Source organism: Corvus kubaryi, unplaced genomic scaffold (assembly GCF_017639235.1).
Source record: "Corvus kubaryi isolate FWS band 111438036 unplaced genomic scaffold, C.kubaryi_AGA036_p1.0 37397, whole genome shotgun sequence".
In the NCBI taxonomy this organism is placed as follows: domain Eukaryota; kingdom Metazoa; phylum Chordata; class Aves; order Passeriformes; family Corvidae; genus Corvus; species Corvus kubaryi.
Genome location: NW_024581136.1, coordinates 17,530,871 through 17,549,329, shown reverse-complemented (window position 1 = coordinate 17,549,329; position 18,459 = coordinate 17,530,871).

Here is an 18,459-nt window from a genome sequence, read left to right as displayed (position 1 = left end):
CGCGCCCCTGCGCGCCGCACCGCGGTCTGCGGCGCCCCCTCGCGGCCGCGGCGCCGCACTGCAGGGCGCGGGAGGCGGGTGCGCACCCCGCGCTGGAGGGAGGGGAGAAAACCTTCCCAAAAAAAAAAGGTGTTTGGATGGGACGCAGGTTTAGGGTCCGGCACGGGCGCCTGCCGGGAAGCGGAGCTGGCTCGGGGCTTGCAGCGGGGCTGGGGCGAGGCTGTCCCCGGTGAAAGTGCCACTGAAAACACGCGGCCGCGAAGAATGAGATGCATTCATCGGCGGGGAGACGCGCTCAGCGCAGCGCTGAGCCCTGCACAACACTCCCCGAGAAATGTTTCCCTACGAAAACGGTGCAGGGTGCCAGCTATGAAGTAGATCTTGTTTCTGCCTATAGGAAGGACCTGGATTTCCACAACATTGAGGCTGAAAGGAAAACAGAGGAAAATGAACAGGCCAGAGGCAAGATTGAAAGACCAGTGTGGAGGCCACTGTGGTAAATGGGGACACTGGAGAACTGAACCTGATTTTCTGCTTCCTGGCAGATTTCCTGTGTTACTTTGGTATTTGGCTGCATCCCCCTATCCCTCACCTGAAATGGCCAGAGGCTTCCCCAAACCCAAAAGCTGGAGGTCTCTGTTTTAAGGTGCACAGCAGGGTTGTTTGCCTCTATCCCCAGCCCCACTAGAAGGTGGTGATGCAGGACCATCCCTAAGCATGAAACAGGACTTACATATTATCTAACTGCATCCAAAAAGGTCATTTACCCCTACACCAAAGAGAGGTGCAATCAATACCCTCAACTCAAGCTCTTTTCCGAGACTGAAAGCACTTTCTGGCCAAAAATGTCATATCCTCATATCCTCAAGAGGTTACCCCCAGTATGTCTTGCTCTTAAAGGAGCATCAGTGGAGAATATAATTGGAAAAATTAAAGAGTATGAGGGGGAAAGTAATTACAGGCCACTAGAGAAAAACAAACATGCTCTGAATGTAGACAAAACATTGAAGAGAGGGGAATTAATAGTACTGCAAATCAAAACGGAAAAATGTCAGCAAAGATCAGCAGAAAGTGAACATCCTATTTAAAGTGAAAATAGAAACAGTCGAAATCACAGAGAAACACAGAAGGGGGAAGGAATTTGAAAAGCAACCTAAAATCAAAATAAAGGAATGGAACAAATTTTACTCGGTACACAGTCATAGTTAAAGCTGATGCATGAATATATAAAGAAACTGAAGTCCCACCATGAAGGTGGGTCAGCAGGTGAGAGAAAACCTCAGCTGATCAGACACAAGAGTTTCGTGATTTATACCCACTGGGCCAGGCTGACTCCCATTCTGCCAAGTGAACTGGGCAAGGCTGGAAAATCCCTGTAGAGGATGAAAGGGGATTTTCCAGTATGTCCCATAACCTTCCCCTTCCTCCCTGGCCTCCCCAGTGGCTTCCCAGAAGGACAGAGCTGGTGACCAGTGAGATCTGGGCTTTGAGGAGCTGTTGTCCCCTTTGGCCAAAGCAAAGAAGATGAACAACAGGGGCTGCTTAGCTCTAGCAAGTCAGCAAAACACTCTGGTGAAGTACATTTCCTTTGGCTGAAGCCACGTTCTCAAACAGGCCATGAAGGCTGGGGAAAAAATTGGATATTAAGCTGTTTAAAGATAATACCAAAAAATATGAGGAGTACAATTGTAATGGGGTGATGGCAGACAGGCTCCCAGAGCTCGTAGTGCTGAAATAAATGGAATTTTGAAACGAAAAAATCAAATCATCTCTTCGTGCGGTAAAAGCTGTGTCATGACCAAGGACTGTCATCACAAACGTGGGGCTCCCCTTTGTTCAGGGCATTATCTGCCTTCACTCACGGTGTCACTCCCAGGCAAGAGTGGGCTTCTTGCTGCTTGTCTTTAAAGGAACCACAAAAGCAGGTTAACACATCAGCCTTTATAAAATCCACAGCCCCATTTTTCCCTTTAAAGCATAAGGAACACATTCATATTTCACTCTCATTTCTCTCCAGTACAAAAGCACGGGGTCGGAATTAATGAGCAAAGTATTTGTGTGACGTTTTATATTGTATTGGCATTTATATAGTGCTTTTCACAGGCTTCGTGTCAAAACCCTTTACAGGGCAATAAATCATATACCTTTCCTGATGAAATTGTATGTAGGCAATTGGGCACCTATCCTGCCCTCAGCAATGTCCCACGTGTGAGACACGGGGAGTGTGATGAAACCTGCAGAAGTGAGTCTGAAAAAAATGGATGTAGGTCAAACCTTCCCCCCTTAATATCCTGCAACACGTTAAAAAGTCTTTAGAGCCCACTTGAACAGCCACAGGAAAGACCTAACCTTAACATGACAAAGCTTCTATTACAGTCTGAATTACTCAACATGCAAATCGAATTGTGGGTCTTACACTTAACCCCAGGTTTTTTTGCCTCTGAATTAAAACAAGTTGTCCATTTACATGGAAAATAAGGATTTTTCAATTGAATTCATTTCTAAAAATAGTGTCCATTCACAAGGCTGAACCCAAGCACAGAATTTTGGATGTTAGGCTTTCTGTTAGCATTCACAACTATCCCTCCTAACACGAAAGTCTGCAATGTCACAATGCATCTCTGCCCTGCTGGCGTTTCCCTTCTTATGTGCAGTTTTTCAGATAACGAAGAGTAATGAAGTTCTGAGAACTGTATGCCCGATTAGACTGACTCTTTTACACGTTTATTTGCATTCCTGCCGTGTTTCCAAAGCCACTTCGGGGTAAGAAAAAAATGGAAAGTCACTTAAAGTCTTGGGGGTTGGGAAGCAGGAGCCGGAGTTCTGCTCCCCTGTCTGTCTGGGGGAATCACAGCACTTTGCCCAGTTCAGGGATTTTGGATTCCATTAGTGCCAAAGGAAGCTCTGTGGAGAGTCCCTCCTGGCAGATCGTAGCCCCTCCCTTTCAACCCAATCGTTCTGAGACGGCACAAAGGCAATGGCTCAGAAGCAAATGGAAAATCTTCGCAGTAGCTAACATCATTTGAAAACCACTTTTCCACCTCCCCTATCTGTAACACAAGAGAACTGATAACATTCTGCACATACTGGCTGATAGTTCAAATACATTAGAAGCAACCTAGTTATGATTTATGAGCCGGAAGAGCTGTTAGAATAATTTATAAATGTGAAAGAATACAAAAAAAAAAATGTATATAAATCAAAGGTGCTGTTCTCCACCAAACAGACATTTAGATTACTTAATCTAAAATCAAAGTAACGCAGAACTAGAACAAAAGGTAAAGGCACATCGCCCGGCTCCATTAACTGCCATGGGCTGGGTTAGAACTGGAGGGTTCTTGCATCTTTGCAGAGGTGATTAATGCCCTGTGAGACCTGAGCACTCACTGTGCAGATGCACAGCCAAGGAACAAACTAACCTGGCCTCTGCTTTCTTTTGAGTTTTGTGTCAGGAGCTCTGCACCCACAGGAGCTCAAATTCACACACTGTTGTCGTGCTCTAATAGAGCCTAATTTTATCTCTTGTTCCCATCTGGGTGTATATCCTATTTAGCAGTTTAAAGAATGATCTGTAAATAATACACATGCACGGACTTCACTGAGATGGATGACAACAATAATTAAAATGGTCTTTGCAGTGGGAGACACTACCAGCACCAGTAGTTAAAGCCGAAGTTCAAGAGTAACCAACACATTACAGCCTGAAAGTTCTATTCTTTCTGGCAGTAATACATTTGAAGATTAAATTAGATAAAATGTTGTTACAACAAACAGACTTCTGTTAGCATTCGGGATTATGCTCCCAGTCAATGTTTATTATGCTTTTGGTCCTATATGTTCTAAAGGTCTCAATTTCCTACTTCCATAATTTTTTGATCAGTTTTGTTTAAACTGGGAGCCTTTTACTTTTCGCTTTAAAAATTACTGCTTCTTCTTAAAACTTCTAACAGGTTATGGTATCTGGAATGAGTACTAAGGAAAAGGAAACAAGCTAAAATAAATTACTATCTAATCTAACCCATCTGACTACTTCTAAGGTACCTATTATTGTGGTATCAAAGTACTGGATCTCTGATAGCATGTGATCTTTGATCTTAAATTGGACCTCCAATAACATTTTTAATTAAACATCTTATTTGATGCCTGCTGGAGCTAAAATGCAAATAGTGTCACATAAAGAATGAAAGTTAAGAGAGCAGGGAACAGAAAACGATGGCTGCTTATAGTGTTGTTACTGTGCCAAAGCAAAGGACCCCATCCTCCAGACCCTGTGGAATTAAAACAATCACCCTCAAGGCTCAAAGACTGAGTAGAAACTACCTAGAAATGAAAAATGTTTTCAATTTATTAAAATTAATAGTGAATAAAACAGTTTGTCAGAAGCAAATTTGAGGTACACACAAGAATAATTTAGAAAAATTGTAAAATTTTTTGGCTTCCTTTGCCCTTCAGCACCCAGCAAATATTCCATTCTGTTGCAATCCTTCACTAGGAATTTTGTGGGACTTCCACACTGGCTGAGACAAACCATGTTTGTCCTCTTTGAAAGGTGTTTCCAAATCACTTTGTGCACAGAAATCACTGGTATTAAAGCACGAATTCACTGCCAGACTTTATTCAACTACACTCAGAGATGATTTGGAAGTGATTTCTAAGAGACATGAAGAAGGAAAGCATCCTCAGAGCACTGCTCTGTCAGTCTGTGGAGGCTTTCATGAGGGCACACATCAACCCACACCTTCTATCACTGCAGGGCACACACAGACAGAGCCTGCAGCTGACAGCAGCCCAGGGTGTTCAGTTCCTCCCACAGCAGATCAGAATTACTCCCTCGTATGTTATGTGCTACTACTTCTGCTTGGGACGTAAGTACAGATAGCACTGCTCAGAACTTTCTGCTAGATATGGAATCCCCAAAGAATTCCATGCCACTTAAACCCAGTGTATATTAAAAGCCCATCAAGTGCAGTGTCACAATACTTTGATTACAGAGTAATTCTTTTTTAAAATGTCTTTGTAAGTTTTTCTAAAATATTCCCATTTCTTTCTTTCATTCTGCACTCATCACCATAATAAGAGCACACTAAACAGCTCTTAGAACATTTTTTTTCCTGAGAGGAGGATGAGTGTATGTGAAGTGATTTATAAGATTTAAACTTCTCACTTTGATACAGCTATGCGTGAAGATATGACTACTCTGAGAGCCCTGAAGCCTGGAGGAGCAGCCTCTTGGCATCTGCTGCCTGGAAGAAGGCAGAGTATAAGCACTGGTTGCCCACACTTATCTGAGGTCAAAATTCAGCTCTTTTCTTTTAACTGTCACACAGATAACGACAAAAAAAATTACAGCCACGACCACAGCAAGCAGTAAATAACAATAGATATCAGATACCAGAAAGAACAGTGATGGAATTTACATTTATTTTACAATGCAGGTAGCATTCCTTACTGCAGGAACCGAAAAAGCCCATGAAGGTGAAGAGCCAATTTATGATTTCCTTCAGACGAAGCGTCAGGGCTGGTGTTGATGACGGGATCAGTTCCAGCAGAGCCATGCCACTGCCTGCCAGTCCCCCGAGATCCCAGCAGACCCTCTCTGATCACACAGCAATGCCCCACCCACATCTCATTTGAGCAGGAGCAGCCAGTTCTGCACAGGAGAATCTGCCTGAAGAATAGGTGACAAAACCCTACAGAAGAGGCAGGAGAGCGAAGATTGCATTTTTCTCCTTCTTCACTTTTCATAAGGTAACTGTGGTTTAGTCTTTTGGCTTTCATTTTCCAGGGAAGTCCTTAAGCTTAGTTCACAGCAGTCTTTATGGCTGAGAGCTCATTCATCAAGAGCAAAATCTCAGATGCAAAGTTCATGACGGAGTGGTGAGGTACAAAGTTGAAAGAGAAGGAAAATATTTTTTCCCATCCCAGAAATCCTTTCAGTATTTGAGAAGCACTTTCAATGACAACAAGATGACCTCAGAAGTGGGATTTGCTTGTTGTTGGGGGGTTTTGTTTGTTTTTACAGAAGCCTAGGAAAACAAAGCACCCTAACATCCTCATAACCAAGAATTTGGACTCTCTTGGAATGTGAAGACTTTGGGGGTTAAATCCTTCTTCTCAGAGAGTCAGATCAGGGTTAGAGCACACCCCCTTCTAGATCCTAGCCTGAAAACAAAGTTTTATTACAGAAGTTTCACTGAAACTGGCATGTTCCCACAAAATGTTTCAGTGGTGAGAAATAAAGAGTTCCCAAGTGCAAAACACTGCCAAAAAATTCCCAATCATTTCCAGCCAGTGAGCAAGGAAATGCGTTGTTTTGCCATCAGTGGAGAAGGAAGCCCCTGTCCCAGTGGTGCTGTAAGGTCACGCTTCATCTTGTCCCCAGCAATTTGTGTGGGCACCCACAATTGCAGGTACCTGGAATAATGTAGGGCCATTTTCTAATGCATTTCAGCAGTTTGTATTGCAAATGCCTGTATAAAAACAATAAACATGGCTAAAGAAGACAGGTAGAAAGGTACAGCGACCTCTTTTCTATCCTTTTACAGCAATCTCTCTTCCCTGCATATACACTTACACACCCCTTCATGATGTATGAAGAGACTTTGGAAATAAATCTTCCAAAAATATTTACTCTTCAAACCTATATGCTTTCAAAAGAGAGGTGGGATACAGGTTTCACCTCTGGCACTTAGCACTTGCCTCTTGCCCACATATGGGGAAAGGCTGGGAAAGAGAAGCCCTTACACTGCCTGAAACTGAGTGCAAGGTGATACCTCCCTGATTTGTCAGAACTCAAACTCTTTCTGGAGAACAAACTAATCAACCCATGCTAACTCCATCTTTTCCCAAATTTCCTTTGCTATCCCCAAACAGGCAACACAACACCTGCTGTTACCCGAACAAAGCAAGTGCTAGCAGAGAGGAAAGGCACTTTATGTCACAAGCAAAGAACTCCTCCACTGGCTGCTCTCAAACAAAATCCAGCTGAGAAAAAGAAATCCTGCTTTCTCACTGAAGAAGTCCTCATGTGCTCAAAACAACCCTGAAAGAACTCAAATGCTTCATAACATTTTTAATTAATACTATCTAGACACACAGCAGTCTGAGAAGCTGTAGTGTTATATATATAACCTCCTTACGTTTCACTGTTTACATTGTGTTATTCTCTGGCTATTTCCCAACTTTATTCACTCACCCTAGAGATCAATTTAGGCACCAAAATAAAATATGATCTTATCTTTGCACTGCACAGAAAAGCGAAACAAAATTTCTCACGGGAGACAGGGGTTAAGGCACTGGACTGGGTGTCAGAGAAGTGGTGTTCTATTCTTGGCTCTACCACTCACTTGCTGTGGGAGCTTGTAGAGCAAGATACAGAGCAGGAATGGAGACTCCAGCCAAGAAATTTCTCCTCTGTAACTTTTCCTCGTTCATTATGCATGAGAGTGAGTTTTGCCAGTGTTCAAGCATACATCTGAAAGCTGGGGAAACACGATTCTAGCAAAATACAGAACCAGCAGAGAAAGAAAGTGAGTGGAAAACATCAATTACAAAGTTTTCTTGGGCACCTCTGAAGAACTGAAACAGAATCTCTACTGACGCAGCAAAGATAGAGAAGAAATTCAGCCCCAGTTTCAGCAGGCAGTGCTCCAAGGACTGCACTGGACCTGCACGTGGGCTGACTTTGGTCTGTTGTACTGCTACTCCTTGATCTATTTGCTGCTTCAGACAAGTTTTCTGAGACAGTGAGCAACAAAGAATCAGGCCGGGGTGGGAGAGGGTTTGCTTTGGGATGTTTTTTTACAAAAATAGGAATCTACACTTTGCTTTTGAAATAAGCAATCTGACTTTTAAAAAGTAAAAATAGACTTTATTGAGACAATTTTTGTTCTAAAGCCACAGCCAGGACTATATCCAGACCTGGAGTAACTAACTAACTGCCTAAATTAAGAATGACAAACTCCCAGTTAACTCCTGCTGGAAGCAGTATTTCCTTCCATAGGAACAGGGCGGGCTGTACTTCTTGCTTTAGGGAATAGCTGTGGTCTGATACACAAAATTGAAACATTTCTAATCATGTTGGGAGAACTGAAGAAACAGTTAACATGTAGGTCCTCACTTGGCATGGCTGCATCCTGTTCTACCCTGCCAGCTGATGAGTGAAGGGAGAGATTTTTTCAACTACTGTGTTCTGTGTGTAAAATGTATCACGAAGCTGATTTATCCCGGCCATATACCGCCTACCCAGAGAATCTGCACCACATTCTGCTTTGAGCCATGTTCAAGATGTTCACTGCACACTCAACTCATTTGCTGACAGTTTTACAGCTGGGTCTCAGACCCTTTAGGCTCACAGAAACAGAAAACTAATCCAGTCATAGAATATTCTTCAATATTAACCTTTTTCTTAAACTTCGTATAAGATATATGGTAATAGTATATACCTTGGTTTAACATTTTAAGAGTCATATGAAATCAAAGGCTGACCAATAACCTCACAAACGCAGCTGCTGTGTAGTGTCAGTTCTCAAACACAGGTGACCCTGGTTCTACTGTATAATAAAATATAATGTCTTGGCCAACAAGAAGAAAATTTCTTATTCAGCCAATCCCTCAAAATGCCAGGTTCTCAGAAACTTTTGGTCTGAGAGTCAGGCACACCTGGACTCCTTTAAGGAGTCCACATATAGAATATATCCACTCATAAGTGATTTATTAAAAATGTTAGCAGGGAATATTGGTCTCCTTACATACAAAGTGTTTCTTCCCTCTTCTTTGTTTGATGTCAAACCTCTAATATTTCTGATTTTTCAGGGCATGTAACAAACTGTCCCAGGCAGTTCCTCAGGAAGGTGAACTAGCTCCTTGATACATGAGAAAAATCCTTCCGATTTCCCACTTTTTAAAATTTTCTATATTTTAATTGCTGAAATATTAGGTAACCACAGCCTTTAATCTTTAATCTAAGTGCAAGCCACACTTGATACATAACAATTATTTCTTAATAAAATGTAATTATAAAAAATTCAAGACAGTCTCAGGGAATGTGCAACTGAAACTGTTAATACACCTGGGGGATTATTTCCACACTTATGTATATGAGGCACTATATAAAACATGGGATTTCTTGGGACATTATCAACAAAGGAGAACATTTTTTTTAAAACCTGCTTCTTACTGATTGCATTATCGAGTTCAATTTTATTAGCTTGAATCTTCTGGGAAGGATATGATTTTAATAATGTACAAAAGGTTTGCCTGGTAGTTGGCTGTTGGCTTTTACTGGGTACTTAATGTAATCTGTAATTACTGTAGCAGCTCCTGTGTTGGCCAGTGTGTTAAGGTCACTGGAAAGCTCTGCTGGGTTGCACTTGGTGTACAAGAACATCCCCCTGCTGATTGATGGCTGCACCCTATGGAAATGTTTTCATTTTGTCCTTGAAGCATTCCTTGGAGGAACACTGACAGTATATATTCCTCCTTGTCAAGCAGCAACCTGGGGACAGCCCAAGATCTGCCTCTATACCAATGAGCACTCAGTAACATCTCCTTTGGCTTTCACTCTGGTTCCCAGATCTTCAACCAATGATGTACATATCTCTTAAATATTAGAAAGGGCTCATTTAAAAAGCACAATTTGCCTTGCACAAACATGAAGATGGAAAACTCTTGAAGCTCTCACTATACTGTTTCTAAAAAGGAAAATAAAGTGTTGCAGGACTTGTCTTAGAGAAAGTAGTTTTTCACCTTTTTAAACACTGTTCCTTCTTGCATATTTTTTCTTTAAGGTGAAAAATCCTGAAATGTCTGACACAATTGGCCAGAACTTGGAGTTGAGATACACACTTAAAACATGATGTGAACGGGTTTTATTACAACGCTAAACTGAATTTTAAAGTGTAACATTGCCAAGCCAGCGAGTCACCTGTGGCTTCATGTGTCACCTGCTTTGGTGGTACTACCAAGATAAACCTGGAAATAGAAGTAAAATACTGGAAATACTCCAGAACTACTGTATCCCTGAGCTTATTAAGCTTGAACTTTCTACTCACAAGATTTCCATTAAATAGGTTGACCACTAAACCACTGTATTAATCACAGAATCAGCAATTTAACTATTAGTCCACAAGTGTTTATGATCCTCACTGGATGTAAACCAACTTTTCACCCTGGTGGTATAAGTTTGCTAAATTAAAAATGGCATTTCTGAGGAAAAAAATCCTTACAGGAAGTTCTTGTGATTGGAGAAGGAAAAATCAACTTGGTAGAAAAACGGATGATATCAAAAAGTTTATTAGTGGGTAATTTTTTTTCTGTATTACATAACAATTTTTGTACTGCCTAACACTACCTATAGATTCTATACATTTATTTCTGGGAAATTGTTCACATAAAGGTTCCTGTGCTTTCACAAGGAAAATCAGGAGAAAGAGTGTACTGTCATTTTTCTGAATTTACCATTTATTTAGTTTCAAATTCATGGTGGTTGCTCTCTCTGAAGACAAATAGAACATGGACTCATAAGCCATAGGAATAGAAAGCTCTAAAATACTTTATCAATAGTATTTTGGTATTAAAAACACCAATAAAGAATCATTATCTTAATTTCCAATAAAACAAAACAAACAAAGGCTCCCTGAAATGGGTTTTAAAGAATTTTTTCAGTATAGAACGTCATGTTTTAGTGAGTTTGTAACCCGTTTTCTCAGGGAAATTCTTTCATTTCATCTTCACAAAACAACCTGCTGCTCATCTCCAGTTCTAGCCTGTGGTTTTTCTGCATCTCACAGCTCACAGGACAAGGGTTACCTCTCAGGACAAGATCAATTTAAACTGTAGATAAGAGCCAAATGGATTTTTTTCCTTATACCAAATCTACTTAGCTCTTATTGCAAGTTTAAACCTGCTGCAAGATCAACACAGGTGGAAACTAAACATATTGTCCTTCATGTCTAATGAAAGAACAGAGAACTTGAAACATTATTCTCTGTAACTGCTAAATCGTTCACATACACACACCAATAGGTCTCTGCCTTTGGACAAGTCTTGTGATAGTTCACTGAAAATTAGTTTTGTTTTACTCACCAGCTGAGTTGCATCATTCTTATTATCAGAAGAAAAAAAAACAACCAACAAACAAACACAACCAACTGGGTGACAAACCAGCCAATATTTCTGTATCCTGCCTGGCTAAGTCTGTGGGTTTATCTTCTTGCTATAAATAAAAACAATTTAAAATCAAAATTAATAGAGAAGAAAGCTGCTATTCAAGACATCAGTCAGAACCCCTGTTACCTGTAAGGCCACTACTGTAATCCCTGATAATTTCTTGGGACCAGAATCAAAGGACTACAGCATGCAACTTCAATTAAAAAATCCAGCCAGAATAACTAGAGAAAACATGAAAACAGTGATTTTTCTGGCACTCCGTTTGAAAGGAAGAGTTAAATTAATACATGAAAAGATCCTGTCAGCTCTGACTTGTCTGAGTTATTAATTGAACACCTTCTTGGAAACGCATAGATAAAGATGTGTACCTTAGAGAATATGAGATAAGAGTGAAAGGAAAGGGAGAGAAATCAGCAGTTTTGCCAGTTCACTCCCTTAATTGTCAAGCTAAGGCTGTTCAAAGCTGCCTGGAGCAGCGCAATATGAAATGGTAACGAAAGTGTGGGCTGGTGATGCAGAAGATAAAAACTTCAGGATTATCCTTAAACGTACTTATCTTTAGACACAGAAGAGGCTGTAAAGCCAGCTGAACGATATAAAGCTGTTCTAAAACAAGACAAATATCTGCTCCATGTGTTATAAGCAGTTCAAGCTGCTTCCTGTGATGAAAAACATGGGCTGTATGGTAGACATACTACAGCTAAGTACAATAGATCCCATGATACAGTTGTTTAAAGGAATATTAGAGTGATGAAAGAAGCGATGGAATTCTGCTCTTTAGGAGGCTCAGAGGCTGAACCGGAGAGAAAAAAAGTTGAAGCATGCTGATTTGGTAAATGTTGCTGATGCTGGAAGTTTGAGAGCGAGAGGACAGTTTTATGCCCGGGTTCTCCGGAAACAATAGAGCTCGATGGGTCTCTTGCCCCGGGCAGGGGGAGAGCAGGGGAGCGCAGCTCAGCACTTCCATCCTCAGCCTCCAAAGGGCGGCGGGATCCTTCCCACAGTGCTACACAGGACGAATCCAAGCAGCTCAGAAGGGCACATCTGGAGTCAGTAGCAGTCCTGGGACCAAACCCCCCTCATCACTTCGCTTCAGTCCGTTTTCATCCTTTCTGCCTTGTTTTGTCCCCCGTGGAGCGCAGTGAAGCGCCCAACTGTACAATTCAGATAATACCAAATACAGTAATAAGAAACAACCTTATTAAAATACTAATTGCCACACTAAAATGTTTCATATGAAATTATCATAGCTGCCAATATCCCATCATTAATGTACAAAAGTCTGATTATCTTTTCAATAAAAACAGAGAAATTTCAGCCTTTAAACTCGTTATCGTGGCAAACCAGAATGCTATGACAATGCATGAGAACTTCGGTTTGCAGCTGTAAAATTCCCAAAAGTCCTGTGACTTGGTTATAACTTTGTTATAGATGATTACCTTCCTCACTCACACAACTCCCACGTTTGCTTTTGGGGAACAGAGTGTATATTCCACAAAAGCAAGCAGTATATTTATTTAAATAAACGAGAAATATGGAAAGCAATTTATCCTACAACATATTGCTATGTACTGGAAAGCCTGACGTTTGCACATCTAGTTTCGAATCATACAATGCATCCTTAGAGGCAAAAGTAAAATTGAAGATTTGCAAATGCTGATCTCTGACACTATTTTCAATGGAGTCAAATTGTCAAAATGCTTCGCCAAGGTGAATCCTAAACAGGATAGACAGGAAATAAAATTCCTTAATTTTTGCAAAAAATATGTTTTAATTATTTTCTCAACCAAATGCAAACTGAAAATTTGTAGTGTTTTGAGAAAACTTGAAAGGGAATAAAAGTCTAGTGTTAACCAACATTTCTTAATCAGTTTGTCAGAATATACATTGAAAAATGCATTTTTAAATACCTTTTCACATAGCGATGACAGTTCATTTTAGTACCTTCCTGCGAGGCTTAAATAACATTTTTGCTTTGAATTGGATTCCATAAGAAGAATTTATTTAAATTGCAAGCGTTTCCATTTAATGGCAGTTTGTCTGTACTTTAAAAAAAAAAAAAAAAACCAAACAAAAAAAAAAACCCAAAACAACCAACTATTTGCACATAGTTTCACTTAAATTCCCCTCTTTGCACATTAAACTGTGTAACGCACCGAGTTCCACTCCGGTGTTTTACAAATGAATGGCTGTTGCCATCTACCGTTGGAAAAATAGGATCAACAGCAAGAGATAACAGCATAGATAAAACGTGCGAAACAAAGGCTTCAGCAGCCACAGAGGATAAGCTCTCCCTAGTGAAATCTTTGAAATACAAAATTCAAGTGACCAAAGAGAGGTAGAAAAAAGTCCCTTCCACTCATAAGCCACCGTGACTCTTAGGTCTGATCCAGCTGGGAAGTAAACACGAATCCAAACATGGACAACTTCTTTATGTACGGATCTGAGGGTTCGGAAGGCTTCACCCAGAACTGCAGCTAGAGTACACACAAATTTTAAAAAATTAACTAATAAAGCATTATTTTAAAATTAGGCCCAAGTTCCAATCGTGCCTCTGCAGCCTGAAAAGTGTAAATACGGGAGGTAGAAACCGTGCCCCGGCTGCCGGAGCACAGCCAGGCAATGCAGAGCCTTGGCTTGAAAATGGACCTGACCTAACCCATGGAGCAGGGCAGAGTCACCAAGCACAGCACCAGGACCCAGAGCAATTCTCCCAGGCTCTCGTGCCAGAGGTTTAGCACTGCCTGGGGTTGGTTTTTCCAAACTTCTGTTGGATAAAACAACTTCCCAGCTGAGCTGAATGCAGAGAACTGGGCAAAGAAAGGCAAAGAAAATTATTATATTCTTACACCATCTTTAGTCCGCGGTTTTTAGCATTTACAAAGACTTGATTGCATGTCTTCACCATTAAATTACTTACGTAAAAATGATTGAGACTTAATGCTTCTTCCGTTCCCTTTCCTGATAAATATCCTTAGATACCACATCCAACCACATTTGGAAGGTACCCCTTGTCTAGGCAATCTACAAACAGAATTAGGGTAGGGTTCTATTAATGTTTGCCAGACCTGTCGGAGGTTAAACAGCCTTTGAATTAAACCATTCTTTACTCTTTGATAATTATTATTTTTCCTTAAGACACTTTTTGTTGCCTCATAAGCAAGGTCAACTTGAACTGTTTTCTTAGACTCAATATCTCAGTACAACGTTAACTCTGCTCGTGCTGTTCTTACAAACTCTGCGTGTGCTGTCACCTCTGCCAACACCTTTGGGAAGTGTTTAGCAGAACTCTCAGTAACTGAAAAAACTCCAGCTTTTCTCTTGGTCATTTCAAGGGCATTGATAAGTGGACTTTAAATTTGCACACAAAGTCACACCAACATGTGAATTTATACTTGTCCATCTCTGCATATAAACCTCTTGCACTGGTTTAAATCTTCCTTGGTTTGTTTGTTGTGCCCTGACACATCGCATCCAACCCAAACAACCATGATTAGCTTTCTCGCGCTAGTTTGAAAACAAAACCTAAACTGGGAACAGATTAATGAAAGCAGTGTAAGATAAAATCCTGCTGCTTTCATGTACAGGGAGTGAAAAAGGGCAACTACATTGAGAGGTGACTGAAAGCAGAGGCCTAGGTAGAGCCAGGAGTGGAGAACAGCTCAGGACCGTGCCTGCCGCACAGCACCACAGCTGGAATCAACCCGGCTGAGACCTCATCCTGAGAAATGTGCGCTTGGAAATGTGGTAATGGGCTCGTCCCCTCAGGGGCCCCAGGTCTGTCGGCTCCCAAAACACCCTCAGAGCTGTTTGCACAAGCACTGTAATGTTACCCCTCCTGCTATCCCGCCAGTTCTACGGCATCTCCTAAGGGATTTCATCCGTGGCCTGCTGATTTTTTTTCCTAGGTTCTCCACAGAAGAGGATCAATTTTCCCACAGGGACAGAAAGCTCTGGGGTGTTCATAAACAGCACACGAGAAGATGACCGTGCAAAAGGAAGGCAACCCCAGGCACAAAGGGGTGCAGTGAGGCCACTTCACCCTGCTGGGAGGGCAGACAGGTCTGGGTCACCTTTGGCCAGAGCACTGTCCCCGTACCCAGCCTGATACAGCAGATGTCGTGTGACTGACCTCAAACAGCCACAATGCTCACCTTAAACAGAGCTGAACCAGCCATCCTTCAAAGCTCAGCCTAAACATCTGCTACAGAAGCTCCTGAGCACTCGGTGCTAGCTCCTGAGCATCTGGCACTCCACAAGTCACCCAGGATGTGCAACCCTAAATCCCAAGCTAAAAGAACGCCAGCCCGGAGTGTGAACCTCAGTAACACCCTTTCATAACTACTGAGCACAAGTGCTCCTCTTCTCCCAAACATAATCATAAACAGGATTTTTAAAAGATTTTTAAATCAAACAAATCTGGAGACATTAAGATGGGCACTTAGGTCCTGAGGGAAGAAAATTGACTTCATGCCTAATGATACAAGATGGAGCTGCTGACTGGGGCAGGTAACTACCGCTGGATGCCGGGTGACTTTATTTTCCTATCTTCTCCTAGGAGAGACATTGAATACAATTCCCTTGATACACTTGCAAATGGTTTTAAACACTTCAGGGGTGAAGTAGCTGAGAGCTTCTGTTTGCATTCCTAAAAAGCCACATTAGCACGTTTTTTGGCCTGTTTCACTGGAGCAGGTAGGGCAGCTTGCAGGGTGTTCGGAAACAGTAGCAAGCTGTACCTACAGCTCCGTTTGTTGTCCTCTCTGCAACAACGCCACGTTGCACAGTTTTCCTTGCTTCCATAAATAAATAGAAACAAAAGTAGACCACGTTCTGAGCATTTTCTCTCTGACACGGGGATCTGCAGAGTACATACTTTTTTATGACCACAGAAACGTGGCAGTTTAAGCTTATCACTTCTTTCAGAAGGGACAGCTTAAAAAAATCATTTAAAATGCCACCAAACCTGGTATATTTGGAAGACTTTTTTCAGAGAGACAATTGTAAGTCGAGTTTCGTTCAAAAAAACAATGTCCTAAGCACATGAAATATCTTGGCTCTGCACGTTTAGTTGAGAGTTTGAAATGAAGTATTTGATGCTAAAGTGAAAGCTGTTGCTTGGAAACAAGATAAAACAGTGAAAACACAATTGTTTGAACCAAGAAAGAACATTACTATCAGCAGAGCCAGCACTAGTTTTAGCTGGATCAGATTTATTGAGCAAGTTCAGATTCCAGTACCACAAAGGCCCTACATATCTTCGTGTGTGCGGTCAGCCTCTCCTGTTTCTGTTTATTCTGGCTGCAGAAGGTTTCTTTCAAACAGAATCAAAAAATTATGTACCCAAGTTCACTCCCATCCTCTGTGCAAAGGAAAAAATAGAAGGCCACAAGATGGCACTGGTCAAACGCTCAGGATATTAAAGTTGGTAAATGAGCACTGATGATGCCCAAGCGCAGTTTGTAGGGCTGTGTCTGTGTTCCACACGTGCACCCGCAGGTCTGGTGAACCTTCTGTAAATGGTTGATGCCAGATACAGAAATATCAAAGAGGATTGGCAATGGTCAGAACTGACAGCAGAGGTAATCAAACAGCCAGTTCCTGTGATGGTGATGGCACAGGATGGGCCCTGTGCACTCCTCCCTCAGGCGGGCAGGGCTGGGGCTCAGCACATCACTGCAGGTTTGGTGCTGTACCCCTGGCACAAAATAGGCAGGTTTGGTGCTGTGCCCTGGCACGCATTGGAGAGTTTCTCTTCATGGCAGTGCCAAAGCCTGAGCACAGGGAGAGGAATTGCTAAGGGAAGACAAGCTACAACACCTTCCCCTCACAACCTTTGCTCCACACTGCAGCGAAGTATCTGTCCCCAGCTTCCCGTGCTCCATCTCTCACGTTTTCACAAATTCAGCTCTTTGCCGCCAAAATCGATGAGTGAAACTCAACATTTCTTGAACTCGATGAATAAAATTCAGCATTTGTCAGCTTCCATCACCGCAGGGCTCTCCTAGATAAGATCTCGGCGGCGGCGAGCGCATCCGTCCCACCGCCCGCACTCCGAGGGGAGCACACGACAAATCTCGGCGGGGACCGACGCTTCGGGAGCTCCGTTCGGGGTCCCCGGCCGGCCCAGCAGAGCCGGGGGCCGCCTGGACACCCCGACCCCGAGAGGCCGGGTCCTCCCGGCGGGGATGGGGGTTTGGGGGGTGTCGGGGCGGCGCCGGCCGCGCACCCCACGTCTGAGGGAGCCGCGGCTGCTCAGCGCCCGGCGGCGCCGCGCCCGTTTTGTTCTGTTGGGGTCCCCCGGCTGCCCAAGGTGGGCGGGCCGGCCCTCCGGTCCCAGCCGCCGCCGAGGCTGACAGAGACGAGCTCTTCGCGGCGGTAGTGGCGCTGAGCCTGCCGACCGCGGCCTCCACGAGGGGCGACGGCGAGAGCATCCCCGGTTGCGGAGGAGAGATAGGGACCCCAGAGTGGGCCGGGGTGTAGATCCCCCTCGCTGGCTTTTTTTGAGGCCGTACCTCTTTCCCCCCACCCCCCCTTTGCTTAGGCCGCTCCCTTTGCCCGCTGAAAGTCAGCGAGTAAAACAGCGGGCGGGCGTGAGGGGCGCAGCCGCCATTAGGGTTAGTTGGCCGCAGGACCTGCCCACCCCGGCACGGGGCGCGGGCGCGCCGTGCCTTGCGTATTATAACCCGTGGCCTCGCCCCCCGCGTCCCCATTGGTCAGAGGGGCGACCCCCTCCGCTTCTATTGGCTGCGGCGGGGTGAGGGGGCGGGGCGCGGCAGGTGGCGGGAGTTTGGAACGCTCCGCGTGCTCTCGGGAGCGCGCCTGGAAGGGAGCGCGCCTTCCGTGCTCCGCGGCCGCGGTCTGGGAGATGCGGCCTGGGTCTAGGACGGGGATCGGCGACCCGGAGCCCGGCCTGGGGCTTGCAGCGGGATTTGGGGGCTGGTGCCTGGGGTTTGGAAATCAGTGCCTACGGTTTGGGGGCGTGTACCGGGATTTGGGGGCGTGTACCGGGATTTGGGGGCGGGTATCGGGATTTGGGGGCTGGTGCCCGGGATTTGGGGGCTGGTATCTGGCATTTGAGGGCTGGTGCCTGGGATTTGGGGGCTGGTATCAGGATTTGGGAGCTGGTGCCTGGGGTTTAGGGCCGTGACCCGGTGTTTGTGAGCTGGATTGAGGGAGCCTGAGCCTGCGTTCAGGTCCATCCCGTCCCAGGTGAGGATCCCTGGATGAGGAACCAGGCCATCCCTCTCCCACCGTTCCCCCAAAGCAGGGCTGTGCCAACCCCAGCAG